The sequence below is a fragment of the Salvia miltiorrhiza genome, unplaced genomic scaffold (assembly GCF_028751815.1).
Source record: "Salvia miltiorrhiza cultivar Shanhuang (shh) unplaced genomic scaffold, IMPLAD_Smil_shh fragScaff_scaffold_39, whole genome shotgun sequence".
Taxonomy (NCBI): Eukaryota; Viridiplantae; Streptophyta; class Magnoliopsida; order Lamiales; family Lamiaceae; genus Salvia; species Salvia miltiorrhiza.
Window position 1 is genome coordinate 1,511,560 of NW_026651458.1, and position 16,799 is coordinate 1,528,358.

At 36.0% G+C, this 16,799-nt stretch overlaps 1 long non-coding RNA gene across 1 annotated transcript; it reads right to left on the bottom strand.

Moving 5' to 3' along the window:
* Nucleotides 1-12,542: 12,542 nt before the first annotated feature.
* Nucleotides 12,543-15,618, bottom strand: LOC131002962 (uncharacterized). The gene is made up of 3 exons (XR_009094482.1): nucleotides 15,346-15,618; nucleotides 13,342-13,403; nucleotides 12,543-12,842 (listed from the first exon to the last, which is right to left on the bottom strand). It is a non-coding gene; the product is annotated as an uncharacterized LOC131002962 (long non-coding RNA).
* Nucleotides 15,619-16,799: the final 1,181 nt, after the last annotated feature.

The window sequence follows — 16,799 nt, forward strand, 5'->3', positions numbered from 1 at the left end:
TGACATCATATGAACACTAAAACCAAATTTCGTCTCGAAATTTGAGTTATTCACCTTCGGGAAAAAGCTCTGGGTACTTTTTTTTCATCTTCTCTTCAAGTTCCCATGTTGATTCTTCTTGACCGTGATGTCTCCATTGGATTTTCACCAAAGGAATTGACTTGTTCCTCAATTGTTGGATCTTCCAGTCCAAAATAGCATCAGGTCTCTCCACGTAGCTCAAATCTGGTTCCAGGGACACTTCTTCTTGATCGATGACATGTTTTGAGTCAAACACGTACTTTCTCAGTTGAGAAACATGGAAAACGTCATGGACGTTCGCGAAACTCGGAGGCAACTCTAGTTTATAGGCTATAGGGCCTACTTTCTCTAATATATCATAAGGTCCTATATATCTCGGTTTGAGTTTTCCTTTCACTCCGAAACGGTGAACTCCTCTGGATGGGAAAACTTTTAGAAAAACTTTGTCTCCCACTTCAAATTGAATCTCCGTCCTTCTGGTGTCTGCATAAGATTTCTGACGATCTTGTGCTTCTTTTATTCTTCGTCGAATCTGTCTCACAATGGAAATCATCTCTTCTATTGCGTCAGGTCCAAGTACCTTTCTCTCTCCAACTTCATCCCAATAAAGCGGAGATCTACACTTCCTTCCATACAAGGCTTCTTATGGAGCCATAATGATAGTCGACTGAAAACTGTTATTGTAAGCAAATTCAATCAGGGGCAAAACTTGCTCCCATTGGTTTCCTCTATCAAGCACAACAGTGCGGATCATGTCTTCCAATACTTGAATAGTCCTCTCGGTCTGTCCATCTGTTTGCGGATGAAACGCTGTACTAAAATTCAATTTAGTACCCAACTCTTTCTGCATGGTCATCCAAAAACGTGAAGTGAATTTCGAGTCTCGATCAGATGTGATCGTCATCGGTACTCCATGCAATCGCACTATTTCTCGGATATAAATCTGAGCTAGCTTGTCAGATCCATAAGTAATCTGAATCGGTATAAAATGTGCACTCTTCGTCAATCGATCGATGATTACCCAAATAGCGGTATTTCCTCTTTTTGACTATGGCAATCCCGTCACAAAGTCCATGGCTATATCACTCCATTTCCACTCTGGAATTTCCAATGGCTGTAACTTGCCATAGGGTCGTTGGTGTAACGCTTTTACTTGCTGACATGCTAAACATCTTTCAACGAAAGGCGCTATCTCACGCTTCATTCCTTCCCACCAAAACTTTGTTTTCAAGTCTTGGTACATCTTCGTAATTCCTGGATGTGCAGTATAAGGGGTGTCATGAGCTTCACCATCATTTCATTCTTCAGCTCTTCTTTATCAGGCACACACAGTCTCCCTTCAAACAAAATGGCATTATCTGCCGCCTCTTGATAACTATCCACTTTTTCGGTTCGAATCTTCATTCGCAACCTTTTCATCTTCTCATCCTCTCTTTGAGCTGTGACTATTCTCGATCGTAAGTCATGTGTAATGCTCAGTGCATAAATTACTATTTCTGTCGGTTGTTGTGGTATTACTACCTCCAAATTCATCTTCTCGAATTCCTTGATCAGGTTCTCTTCTCGAGTAAGGAGAAATCCCAACTCTCCTTGATTCTTTCTGCTCAACGCGTCAGCTACTACGTTACCCTTTCCGAGATGATAATTTATCCCACAATCGTAATCCTTCACTAATTCTAGCCATCTTCTTTGTCGTATGTTCAGATCTTTTTGCTCAAACAAGTATTTGAGACTTTTATGATCGGTGTATATCTCACACCGTGCTCCGTAGAGATGGTGTCTCCAGATCTTCAAAGCATGCACTTCGGCTGCTAATTCTAAATCATGCGTTGGATAACTCATCTCGTGTGATCTCAGTTGTCGCGAAGCATACGCTATAACTTTTTCCTCTTGCATCAGTACACATCCTAGACCATTCTTTGATGCATCTGTGTAAACTGCATACTCTTTATCTACCTTTGGAACAGCTAAAACTAGGGCAATAGTGATTCTCTTCTTCAGCTCTTGAAAACTTCGCTCGCATTCGTCTGTCCAAACGAACTTGACTTCTTTCTTTAGCAGGTGCGTCAATGGCTTAGCAATTTTTGAAAAGCCCTCAATAAAATGTCGATAATACCCTGCTAATCCCAGAAAACTGGGAATCTCGTGCGGTGTGGTTGGCGATCTCCACTCCTATACCGCTTGAACTTTCGCTGGGTCCACCTCAATTCCTCTCGCGAAAACGATATGGCCAAGAAAATTGATTTCTTTAAGCCTAAACTCGCATTTGCTAAACTTCGCATAAAGCTTTTCAGCTCGCAATCTCTCCAACACGATCCTCAAATGCTCTTCGTGTTCTCGTTTACTCTTCGAGTAAATCAAGATATCGTCTATGAAGACTAACACGAACATTCTGTACATGCTAGATCATGAATTAGTAACTGCATCCAATTTCCAAAAAAAAAATCCCAATTGTGTCGAACTTTCCATTTTTGGAATGGAATAGGATCAAGATCAAACCTTATTCCATGGTATTTACATGAGGTTCCTCTTTAAGAAAGTCCCCGGGAGGGCTTAGTTGATCCATGATTTATGTTTCATCTTTCGTTTCCTTTTCGTTTGTTTCGAGAAATATATCGATCCATTCCGATTCTTTCTTTTTCTCTTGATTCTTTTTCGATCGAGATGTATAGATCATGTTCATGGATTAACGAAAATGTACAAAAGCTCTATTTGCCTCTGCCATTTTATGAGTCTCTTCCTTTTTGCGTATGGCATCGCCACTCCCTTTGGCAGCATCCACTAATTCAAAACTTAATTTGAAAGCCATATTTTGACCTGGACATTTTCGGGATGCCGCTAATAACCAACGAATGGCAAGTGCTTTCCTTGTGTGGATCCTATTTCAATGGGAACTTGATGAGTGGATCCGATAGATAACTCTTCTATAGAGTTCATTAATATCTGAGCTCATTAATTTACCCCCATCTATCTGAATGATGGGTCTTAACTTAGGAGGAAGAACCGGTAATAGACACAAAACCATCCATTCTGGTTCTATATTTGTTCGAAGAAAATGCTTAGCCAATTCCATGCGTCTAACCAAAAAATCCTTTCTTCTTTCAATCTTTGAGAAAGTGCTTGCTCCTTATAGTTGATCGAACAGATCATCGATTCGAGGTAATAGATACTTATTCTTTAACGTCACTTTGTTCAACTCTCGATAGTCGATACACAACCTCAAGCTTCCATCCTTCTTTTTAAAAAAAAGAACTGGTGCTCCCCACGGGGAAACACTAGGTCGAATGAAGTCCATATCTAGAAGTTCTTGGTGTTGCAGCTTCAACTCTTGCAACTGTGCAGGGGCAATTCGATACGGCGCTTTCGACGTCGGTGCTGCGCCAGGCTCTAAATCGATCGTAAACTCAAGCTGTCGATCTGGTGGTAAACCCGGTAAAGTTTCAGGAAAAACGTCTTTATATTCTCGCACGACTAGCACGTCATCAACGTTTGCCTTGGATTCCTCTCTCTGGTTCAGATATACAACATATGCGGTTGTATCTTTTCTCCGCAAGAGCTTTCTTGCTTGCAGTGCCGAGATGATCGGCGTCTTCTTCCATTTTCCGGATACCGAGTTATCAGAGAGATTGACTGTCCTATTAAGAAAATAGGAATATCGAGTTGGAAATAGAGTCGAGAAAGAAAGAGCGAGAACCCTTGATGATAAGAGTCGGTCTGAGAGACGTTTAGTTTGCTCGTGATTTGCGGTTTGCTTTGATGTGATGATATGTGAATTTGCGTGACTGATTGATTATGTGATTTTTGTTACGTGTGCCATCATGAGAGAGTTATTATGATTTTTATTTGAGAACTTTAGCGCTTGGAATTTTAATTAAGTTTCCAAAGCAAGCGCGATTTATTTTACCAAGAAATCGAAGAATGCCGGTTTATAGAATTTTTCCGAACAAAATATTTTTAAATTATTTTTTCCATGATGAGGAATATTATAATTGAGTGAGTGTACTAATATTAGTGCTATATTTATTTTTATTTTGGTCACATGAATAATTATACTATGGCATTTCACTAATGAGTAACATTCCATAATTATTGTTATTATTCATTTACTACACTCTCTCACATTATTATTTTATTCCCTTAAGCATGTGCCTAAATACCAAAAATTGCCAAGTGGATTAGAGCATTAATTTAAGAGTGTAGAGATTAGGGGATCAAGGCATTAAATGCCAAATCTCTTATAAGATTTGCAAATCTTCTCAAAGATCATCCAAATCAAATTCAATCTTGCAAAATTCTCTCTCACTCCTTCACTCTCATTTTCGACCACCCATCTTTCTGTAACACCCCGTACTTTTCCTTATGTTGTGAGTTAGTGTCTTAACACTAATGAGAGTACTGAGATGTCGAGATGTGAGATTATTTTTTTTATGACCAGATAAGACAGATTGTCTTTTAAATAGAGATATGAGTGGACAAACCAATGATAGAGTTAGAGTGAAGAGATTTGAGAAATGAGTTGAGATAGAGATGCTGATTGAATTGAGTTGAGATTTTATTTTATTTCCGACTACCGAAAATAGAATTACCGGATACCGAGTTATCAGAGATTGACTGTCCAATTAAGAAAATAGGAATAATGAGTTTGACATAGAGTTGAGAAAGAAAGAGTGAGATCCCTTGATGAAAAGAGTTGGTCAGAGAGACGTCTAGTTGTCTATGTTTGCCGACTGCTTTGACGTGAAATTATGTGAAATTACGTGACTGATTGATTATGTGATTTTCGTTACTTGTGTCTTTATGACCAAGTTATTATGATTTTTATTTGAGGACTTTAGCACTTGGAATTTTAATTAAGTTTCCGAAGAAAGTGTGGTTTATTTTTACGAGAAATCGAATGATGCCGGTTTATGGAAATTTTTCCAAGCATAATATTTTTAAATTATTTCTCCTATGATGAGGAATATTATAATTGAGTGAGTGCACTAATATTAGTGCTATAATTATTTTATTTGGTCACATGAATAATTATGCTGTGGTATTTTATTAATGAGTAATATTTCCATAATTATTATGGTTATTATTTAATCACCCTTCTCACATTATTATTTTATCCCTTTGAGTATGTGCTTAATTACCCACTTGCCAAGTGGATTGCTTAAGAGAGTGTAGAGATTAGAGAGAGAGAGATCAAGGCAATTAATGCCCAATATTCACTAAGATCTAGCAAATCTCTCTAAGATTATCAAATCAAATTCAATCTTGCAAAGCAATTCTCTCTCTCCTTCACCCATCAAATTTCAACCACCACCTTCTCTCCCTCGTCTCTCACTTTCCACCATTGTCAACCATTAATGAGACCTTCGGAGCTTCCTAAAAATCATACCAAACACACTAATCCACCACCAAATCTTGTCTAAACACCTTCAATCTCATTGAATTCAAGAGGATCCTTGAAGATTGGTTTCAAAGCTAGAAAGAGAAAGTGTGAGTTTTGGTGTAAGTTTGGGTAAGTGACCTTTAAATCCATAGATATAACTTTTATGATTATATATATGAGTATTTATGGAAGATTGAAGCAAGAAAATCACCCCTTCTTTTTTTTCCCAATTTTCAAAAATTATGGGTCTCAACCCTTCAAAAAATTTTCTTTTTCTTTCCTTGATTTGAGGAGAAAAATGAGATCTATATGATGTTTGGTGATGATTAATATGTGTTGTGAAAGGCTATGCCTTGAGATGTGAAAGTTGGATGAGTTTAGTTTACCCAAAATTTGGGAATTTGTGAGTTGATGTGTTAAGTGATGAATTGATGATGAAAATGAGTCTATGAGATGTTTATGATGATGATTGATGGAGTAGATTGAGTATATGATGTTAATTGATGAATTTGAGGTGAGTTAGTTCAATAAAATTAGGGGTATGTGTATCTATGCCCTAAAATTGTAAATTGATGGATTATATGTGAGTTTAAATGGTTAAAATTGATAGATCTATGATTAGATTAAGGTTTCATGTATGTTTATAAAATTTCAAAGAGTTTAGTTTATTGAAAATTAGGACTTTCTTGCCTATGTGTTTATTAAGTGATTTGGTTTAGGATATATGTAATTGAGCATGATAGTAGTGTCTAATTATGTTTGACTAGGTCTTTTGTTGGCTTAAATAAAATTGGGACTTAGTTTAGTTTGTATGATTAAAGAGGATATATGTGTGTATAATGAGTTATATGATATATGAGATCATGTTTGAGTATTTGAGTAATTTTGAGCATGAAAGTGAGAAGAGAATTGAAATGATGCGTTTGTTGAAACGTTTTCCTTGAGATTTGAGTCTAAGATGTAGGAGGAGAGTCAATTTGAGTTATGATGAGTATTAAGTTGTGCTTAAATGTTTTTGAGTGCTATGAGTGTTTAAAAATGAGCTTTGATGAGTTTTCTTTGAAGGAATGTTGAGTTGAGCATGTGTACTTGTGTGGTTGAGTTTGGAGTCATTGTTTTCATGACGCACATTTTCGAGGGGTTATTGTTACCCAAACACCTTGAAAATTTTATGGCACGTTTATATGAGAGTCTTGCGCATACCGGTAAAATTTCAAGTCATTTGGACTTTTTTTACTAGTTTTATAAAATATAAAACCAAAACTGCTACGTTCTACCGAAATATTCGGTGAGTAGCCCATAGAGTCACCTTTTTCAGTATCTTTCCTTAACATTTTGGAGCCCAAATTTTTATTGTTGAGACATGAGTGTCTTGGCTAAGTATTCACCAAATTTCAGACCTTTTCGGAAACGTTTACTATTGTTTCAAAAATTCAAGTTTTCGATTACTCAAAACTGCCTAATATGGTAGATCGTGGTAAAAATGTCATATCTCTCAAACCACTTGGAGTTTTCGACTCTACTTTTTTTTATAGGAAACTAGACTCGAAGATCTTTCTTTAGGTATGAGTCTAGAGTCCAGGAGGTGTCGGAGTCAGAACAGATTAAATTTTTAAGTTGAGTCAGTGTAAAAACAGAGCATGTTTTGATGATGTTTGATTGTGTTTCTTATGTACCTTATGTGATTGTGTTGCCTATGTGTTTGAATGAGATTAGACGAGCCTTATATGAGAGATAAATCGAGACTTAGAACCATGATTTTCTCGAAACCTATCCTTGAACTTAAGGATTTGAGATGAGTGGAGAATTTATATAGAGTTGAGTAAGGAGATAGAATATGAAATAGAGCATTAGTTAAGGCTTGAGAATTAGTCAATGAGTTTCTAATCGAGATTCATTTTTATGACATGAACCTTCGATTATGATGATGATCCCTGAAGACACAAGCAGAGGAAGGAAGTAAGTAACTCCGCTTGACGGGAGATTTTGAGTAAGGTCTTCAGGTGGGTAATATTTTGAGTATATGTATATCATTCGAGCTTTCTAAAATGATTTAATGATGTTATGAGTTTAGCAAATATTTTGAGATAAATGATGTTTGAGAACTGTTTGACTTGCTAATTTTTGATGTTGAGCTTGTATGTTACCCTCTACTGATGAGATGAGACGAATTCGGATCCTGCCACAAGCAGGATTGTGTACACAGAGGTGACTGTGAGCCGTCTTCGGTTCGGCCGGTCACGGTGCTTGAGAAGGAGGCCTACTTCTCAGTACCTTGTTTATGATGATGAGTTGTAGATGCGGTACATACATGTCGATTACTTGTCTGCAGACACATATTTATGATGTTTATTATTAAAACTGCATGCACAAATTCATTTACGCTAACTTTTTTCTTGTGTATTGCTGAGATGTGGCAAGTTTCAAACCTATATCTCTAAAAGCACCTTTCTTGTTTTTTTTGGCGTTTGCCCACTGAGTATTATGTACTCACGCCCTGCATATATTTCTAAATGTGCAGGCTAAGCGGGGAGAGAGATTGGTCTTGTGCTGGTGGGGGAACGTTTCAATCGATGTGTTCATATTTAATATTGCCGTTATGATTGATAGAGTCTTGATGATTGAAATACTTTATTTTCTCTTGAATCAAGTAATATACTCACGGTTATGTGTCTTTATACATATAATCGGTTCGCCTTTTGCTGTGATACTCTGCATATTATTCTTCCTTATGAAAAATAAGTTATACCTGCTTTGTTTTTTATCTTGAAATTCCTGATATTTATGGAGTTATGACGATGTTCATGTTTATACCCCTGGAGTTAATTTATGATGATTTTCCTTAACACTTTTTCATGTAAGCTTCCGCTTGATGCTCGACCTATTCTTCTTATTTTTTATTCTTTTAAAATAGTCGTATCGATACTCGTACCCCACTATAACTAGTGTCGGGATCGGACTACTCTGACACTTTCTCCCTCATCTCTCTCTTTTCCTCCATTACCAACCATAGATGAAGACCTTCGAAGCTTCATAGATTCATACCAAAAACAAATCCACCTCTAGATCTAACCTTAAACACCCTCTATCTCCTAGAATTCAAGAAAATCCTTGGAGTTTGATTTCAAAGTTAGAAAGAGAAAGTTTGATTTTTGGTGTAAGCTTGGGTAATTGATCTTTAATTTCATAGATCTAACTTGTATGATGTTATATGTGAGCATATTTGGAGATTGAAGCAAGAAATCACTCCCTTCTTCTTTTTTTAGAATTTTCGAAAATATGGGTTTCTACCCTTCAAAAATTTTTCTTTTTCTTTCCTTAAATTGGGGTGAGAAATGTGATCTATGATATGTTTGGTGATGATTGATGTGTGTTTTGAAAAGCTATGACTTGAGATGCAAAGTTTGAGTGAGTTTAGTTTACCCAAAATTGGGAATCTGTGAGTTGATGTTTGAAATGATGAATTGATGATGAGCATGAGATTATGAGATGTCTAAGATGATGATTGATGGAGTAGATTGAGGATATGATGTTAATTGATGACTTTGATGTGAGTTAGTTTGATAAAATTAGGGATATGTGTATCTATGCCCTAAATTATTAATTGATGGTTTATATGTGAGATTAAATGGTTTTAATTGATAGATCTAAGGTTGGATTAATGTTTCATGTGTATTTATGGAATTTCAAAAAGTTTAGTTTAATAAAAATTAGGACTTTCATGCCTATGTGTTAATTAAGTGAATTGGCTTAAGATATATGTAATTGAGCATGATATTAGAGTCTAATTATGTTTGGTTAGGTCAAATATTGGTTAAATCAAATTTTGAATTAGTTTAGTTTATACAAGTTTTAGGTTTTCATATGTTATGAGGTCAATGATTGGTTTAATGAGGTTTAATTGCTATACGATCATTATGTGGATGTTTGTCATGCTTTAATTAAGAGTCCACGTTGATATGTGAGTTTTCTCCGAGTTTAGTTTGCATGATAAAAGAGAGTCTATGTGTGTATAACGAGTTATATGATGTATGAGGTCGTATATGAGTAATTGAGTACTTTTGAGCATGAAAATGAGATGAGTATTGAAATGATGCGTTTGTTAAAATATTTTCTTTGAGATTTGAGTTTGAGATGTAAGAGAGGAGTCAAGTTTGAGTTGTGATGAGTATTTTGTTCATGCTTGAATGTTTTGAGTGTTCTAAGTGTTTAAGATGAGCTTTGATAAGTTTTCTTTGAAGGAGTGTAGAGTTGTGCATGTTTGCTTGTGTGTTTGAGTTGGGAGTCATTTTTAAGACGCACTGACCTACTGTTTTCGATGGGTTTTTGTTACCCAAACACTATAAAAAATTTATAGTAAGTATATGTGAGAGTCTTCAGCATACCGGTAAAATGTCAAGTCATTTGGACTTCGTTTACTATTTTTATAAAATAGAAAACAAAAACTGCTACATTCTGCCGAAATGTTGGGTAAGTAGCCAATAGAGTCACCTTTTCCAGTATCTTTCCCTAACTTTTTGGAGCCCAAAGTTTTATTTTTAAGCCTTTTTGACAACGTTTACTATTTTTGAAAAATCAAAGCTTTCGATTGCTCAAAACTGCCGAATATGGTAGACTATAGTAAAACAGTCATATCTCCTAAACTAATTGGAGTTTTTAATCCTACTTTTTTTAATGAAACTAGACTCAAAGAGGTTTCAAATGGTATAGGTCACGACTCCAATGGAGTTCTGTGCCGAGTCTGGTGATGTTTTTAGTTCAAGTCAGTGCAGAGTGAAGCTTGTTTGTGACTTGTCTATGTGTGAATTTATATGCTTATGTGTTTATGCTTGTTTTTGTGCTTGATTGCTATGAGTTTGATCCGAGTTGAGTGTTAAGTCGAGAGAAGGACGTGTGAATCCTTAGAAGTTAAGTATACCTAGGGATTGAGATTTACTGGGTAAATAGAAGATGAGTAAGAAGTATTAGTTTGAGACGAGATTGGTTTTAGTAAATGAGTTTCTAACTAAGGTTTGTTTTATCACATGAACCTTCGATGACGATGATGATGATATATGAAGGCCCGAGCGAGACGAAGAAGTAAGTCGCCTGTTTTTTTTTCCAAGTTGAGCGAAGGACTTCAGGTGGGCAATATTTTGAGTATACATATATCATACGAGCTTTCTAAACTGTTTTGATGATGTTATGAGTTTATCAAATGTTTTGAGATAAATGATGCTTGAGAACTGTTTGACTTGCCGATTTTTGTTGATAATGACTTGTGTGTTACCCTCTACTGATGAGACGAATTCGGTCCTGCCACAAGCGGGATTTTGTGTACAGAGGTGACTGTGAGCCGTCTTCGGGTCGGCCGGTTACGGTACTTGAGAGGGAGGCCTACTTCTCAGTACCTTTGATGATGATGAGTTGTAGATGTGGTGCATACATGTTGAGATCTTTGACTGCAGTCATTTCTTTATGATGTCATGTTTATTAAAACTGCTTACACAGGTTCATTTACGTTAATTTTATTCCTGTGTATTGCTGAGATGTGGCAAGTTTCAAACCTATAGCTCTAAGAGCACCTTTCTTGTTTTTCGGCGTTTGCCCACTAAGTATTATGTACTCACGCCCTGCATGTATTTCTAAATATGCAGGCTAAGCAAGGAGCGAGATTGGTCTGGTGCTGGTGGGGGAAACGTTTCAATCGACGTGTTTATATTTTTGTATTGCCTTTATGTTAATAGAGTCTTGACAATTGAGATACTTTGCTTTCTTTTGAAATCAAGCAATTTACTCTCTATTATATGTCTTCATACATATAATCGATTCGCCTTTTGCTGCGATACTCTGAATATTATGCTTCCTTATGAAAAATAAGCTATACCTGCTTTGTTTTTTATCTTGAAATTCCTGATATTTATGAAGTTATGACGATGTTGATGTTTTTACCCTTGAGTTAATTTATGATGCCTTACCTTAGCATGCTTTGATGTAAGCTTCCGCATGACGTTCAATCTAGTTCTTGTTGTCTTTTATTCTTTTAAAATAGTCGTATCGATACTCGGTCCACGCTATCACTAGCGTCGGGGATCGGGCTGCGATAGAACGAGACCAAAAATAGAAACCCATAACGCACATAAACACCCAAAATATGAATCAAAAAAGCATAAATCACCAAGCATTCTTCTTACGGCTAGATCCAATCTCCTGGTCCCTGCGGAAAGGAAAAAGAATTTCACACTCTTCCTTTCGGGAAGGGAGGATTAGAGAAATCCTATTGATTGCAGCTTTTTCCAGACCTTCGGGAAAAACATGAAAAAAAATGGCTCGAATGGTAAGATCCTCCGTCACCCCAAAATGAAGGGGGTGATCTCGTAGTTCTTGGTCTGTGAAGATGCGTTGTTAGGTGCTCTATTTTCTTTTCCCATTAAGGCCGAACATAAACCTGTGCTCGAGAAATAGCTATACATACACTGATAAGGGATGTATGGATTCTCGAGAAGAGATGAGCCGTGGTGGCCCCCAGGACCGCCCAGATCCCACAAGTGAATCGAAAGTTGGATCTACATTGGATCTCACCCGAATTGCTCCATCTATCCTCCTGAGGATAGGTTTGGTTTCAAACCCCGGTTCGATCCCACAGGGAGTAGTGCCAGTGATAAGAGAGGGTTGATCCCACAGGGAGTTGGTGTAGTTGCATCTCTTATCACGACCAAAAATGAAAATGGTGGGGTGGAGTATCGTCCTGGTCACGAGACACCTCTCCGAACTAAACTCAACTTGACTCGAAATAACGAAAATAAAATGAAAACACTAAACAAAAATATCAGTGATAAAAGACAATCTAGTCAAAACGTCGAATCTGTGAATACTCACTATACTCATCGTTCCTTGGTCAAAATATTCATTACACATATGTGTCTACCGGTTATAACTTACTAATGGCCTGGTGGATCACTCTCGGTGGGCTTCGTCTACTATTTGGCGGGGGGGGGGGGGGGGTTCAACCTATAATTATTATCGCAGCCCTCCGTCTAGCCAGTGATAGTGTAGACCGGGTATCGATACAACTAAATAAAATAATAAAGTGAAGAAGGGAGAACTAGATCAAACAACAAGCGGAAGCTCACAACAAAACATGCAAAGATGAACAACAATAACATCATCTCAAAGACACAAATATTATCGGCTTCGTAAGTTCAAAAGTACAGGGATTCTCGACAAAGTTTACAAAGCGGACATAGTTAATTATTCACAAAGGTTCATAATTTACAGAGTCTCGCAGCAAAACGTGTACAGACTATATGTATGAAGACATATAGCCGAGAGTATACTTCTTGACTAAGTCCAAAATATAAACATCAACATCAAAAAGCTACCGTATGTAATATAAATACAGTAAAAGGATAACATCGGAACAAAATCCTCGCCAGCACCAGACCATTCTCCATCCTCGCTTATCCTGCACATTTAGAAATATATGCAGGGCTGAGTACAAAGTACTCATTGGACATATGCCGAAAAACAAATGAAAGCTTGCTCTTAAAGCTATAAATTGAACTTGCCACATTAAGCAACACACAGGGGTTTTAGTTAGAGAAGAACCTGTGCATGCAATTTCGCAAATCATAACATCATAATAAAGCAACTGCGCAGTTTAAACATTCATTATGTATGTACCACATCCACTACTCATCATCAAAGGTACTGAGAAGTAGGCCTCCCTCTCAAGTACCGTGACCGGCCGACCCGATAGACGGCTCACAGTCACCTCTGTGCACATAATCCCGCTTGTGGCAGGACCGAATTCGTCTCATCAATAGAGGGTAACACACAAGTCATTATCAACAAAACTCGGCAAGTCAATTAGTTTTAAGCATAACATTAACTAAATTCATAATCATAAGTATCATATCATTTAAGAAAGCTCGTATAATATGTATACTCAAAATAATGCCCACCTGACAAACTTAGCTTACTCTCGTAATACTTGGGCGATATTACCTCCGTCCTCTGCGCGTAACTTCAGATGTCACAACGTGAGTGGTTCATGAGATAAGATAAACCTCAGTTAGAAGCTCATTTACTAAAATGCAATCTCGTCTCAAGATATAACTTATCACTCATCTTCTATTTACCCAAATAAATCTCAATCCCTAGGTATACTTAACTCCTAAGGATTCACAAGTCCTACTCTCGACTTAACACTCAACTCGGGTTAAACTCATAGCAATCAAGCACATAAACAAGCATAATCACATAAGCATATAAATTCACACATAGACATGTCACAAACAACATCATTCTGCACTGACTCGATTTAAAGACTTCATCAGACTCGGTACAGAACTCCACTGGAGTCGTGACCTATACCAATTGAAACCTCTTTGAGTCTAGTTTCATTAAAAAAAAAAGTAGGATGAAAAACTCCAAGTAGTTTAGGAGATATGACTTTTTTCCTACAGTCTACCATATTCGGCAGTTTTGAGCAATTGAAAACCTTGATTTTTGAAAAATAGTAAACCTTTCCGAAAAGACTTGAAATTTGGTGGGTACTTATCTAAGACACTCATGTCGTAACAATAAAAATTTGGGCTCCAAAACATTAGGTAAAGATACTGAAAAAGGTGACTCTATTGGCTACTCACCGAACATTTCGGCAGAAAGTAGCAGTTTTAGTTTTTTATTTTATAAAACTAGTAAACGAAGTCCAATTGACTTAAAATTTTACCAGTATTCTCAAGACTCTCATATAAACCAATCATAAAATTTTCAATATTTTTGGATAGAAAACTATCGTCGAAAACAGTAGGTCAGTAGCCTTTAAAAAGGTTCTCAAATTAACTCTAAACTTGAGCATAAAGCAAATATACTTAAACTCCGGACGTCTTCGGTGAAAAAAATTCTCATAAATTCAAATTAAGCTCACATAATACACAATAACATAAATACATAATCATATAACTCAAGAAAATTCAAACATCGACTTCCTATTTTTCTCCTTACATTCGGCCAACACATAAGTCATTAGGGGTTGGTCCGTTTCGTCTCATATCGCATATATAAGCTCAATTAATCATCAAATAGCCATATATAAACATGTTCGACTCATAACTCATCTTATATATAAGATCTCATGTATGCACGCAAACTAAACTCGGGAAACTTTCACAAATCAACATCATTAACTAAATTAATCATGCTTTCTCCTTGCTAGTAGTCTAACTAACATATAAACATCATCAATTCAAGTATTTATCTCATTAATCAAAAGTTCCAAATTATTAGTAAACTAAACTTAACCAATTTTAGGCATTCTTGACAATTAACCAAATTGATCCCTAATTATCATTTCTATCATGCTTAATAACCATTAAACTTAGCCAATTTAATCAATTAACACATAGATCACAAAGTCCCAATTTTTACCAAACTAAACTTTTTGAAAATCTACAAACATGCATAAATCCTTAATCCAACCTTAGATTAATCAAATTGAATCACCTAATTGCATTATTAACCAATCAATTAATCAATTACACCATAGAGTAAGTTTTACCCAAATCACATTAAACTAACTCTCACCGAAATTTGACCATCAACTTCAATCATCAATCTACTCCATCAAATATCATATTAGTCATCTCATAAGCTCATATTCACCATCAATTCATCATTTAATCCATAGATTCAAGAATTTCTTATTTAAGACAAACTAACCTAAATGAAAAATCATATCTCATAGCAAAGCCTCTCAATACACATTGAAATCATCTCAAAACACCTCAATAAGCAAAGATCTCATGCCAAATTAAGAAAAGAATAAGAAAATTTTTTGAAGGGGAAAACCCCTAAATTTTGAAAATTACAAAGAAAAAGAAAATGATGTTTTCTTGCTAGATCTAATCCATTTATACACATATATAACTCAATCAAGCTTAGATCTAAATAGATCTAGTACTTACTCAATGATTTAAAGAAGGATAAAAAAAAAACTTCTCTTTTGCTTCAAGCTTGAAAATCCCTCCAAACTAGTTCTTGATTCAAGGAATATAGATGTTTAGGACTTGATTTGATGGAGTTTCTTGGTGTAGAAAGGATCTTGGAAGCTTTGAGAATGGTTATCCATGGTGGTAGAAAGGGAAAAGTGAGAGAGGTAAGAGAGAGGGAGAGTAGGCGTGAGAATGGGGTGGAGAGAAATTTTATTTTTGTTTAAGACTCAAGCTTGCTCCCCAAGCTACTTAATTAATTAATGCTCATTTAATGAACTTGTCCCCTAAACCTCAAACATAATTAATGCTAAGTGTACCACTTGCCCACTTGTTTATTTAGAGCACATGTTTTAATCATTAAAATAATGATTGTGAGAGTGGTAGTGTGTAGTAAAATTAAATCATGTATCTCACTCTTTAATTAAAAAAAAAACTATACTTATGCACTAATGTGGCCAAAATAAAATAACACTAGTAATTAGTGCACACACATAACTCACTTCACATTTATCTCAAAAAAAAAAATATTAATCCCGAGAAATTTCATTAGAAAATAAATTTATATCCTCGCTAGTGATTTTATTATTCATCGTTTAAAAAAATAAACCTCGTTCATAAAAGATTTCAAAATAAATATCTCATGCTATAAATCTCAAGAAAAATCATAATCACTCAATCATAACTGCGCACGTATCAATTAAGTCACATATCAATCAATCAAATAATCTCAGATAATGTCACGCCAAAACAATCGACATTTAACGTCAAACAGATCATCTCTCAAATCGACTCTTCTCTATGGGGATTCTCACTTATCTTCCTCAACTTTATTTCTATCTCGTTGTTCTTATTTACATAATAGGACAGTCAGTCTCACCGATAGTTCTATATTCGTATCGAAAATAAAATATATCTCTTCTCAATTTCAATCAGCATCTCAACTCGTTTTCTCAAAGCTATTCAATTTCTAACTCCGTCATTGGTTCGAACAACTCATATTTCTATCTATAAAGAAACTCTGTCTCATCTAAAATAATCAAAAATCTAATATATCACACTATCGAAATATTCTCAGTAGTGTCTCGACACTATTGCTAATAAGAAAAAGTACGGGGTGTTACAATTATTTCCCTTCGCTCGGACTCCTTTTGTTCAATGGGGGATGGCTCTTCGGTTCTCCTTTGGGTAGATAATTGACTGGGTTATAGGATAGTGGAGCGTATTCAGGTTTCAGATTATGTTCGGCCGTTCTTCACTCACTCTGCTGAAATAGAAATTTTATTAAAAATGAAAAACAACGTAAAGAACCTAAACCCTTGAGAGCACAGGTGCAGACTAAGGACCAACCCTCATTAAAACCTCTTAAAGGCAAACCCAAAGGGAAAATCCTAAAAGAGGAAAAAGAGTGCCCGTCTAAGAGAAAAAAC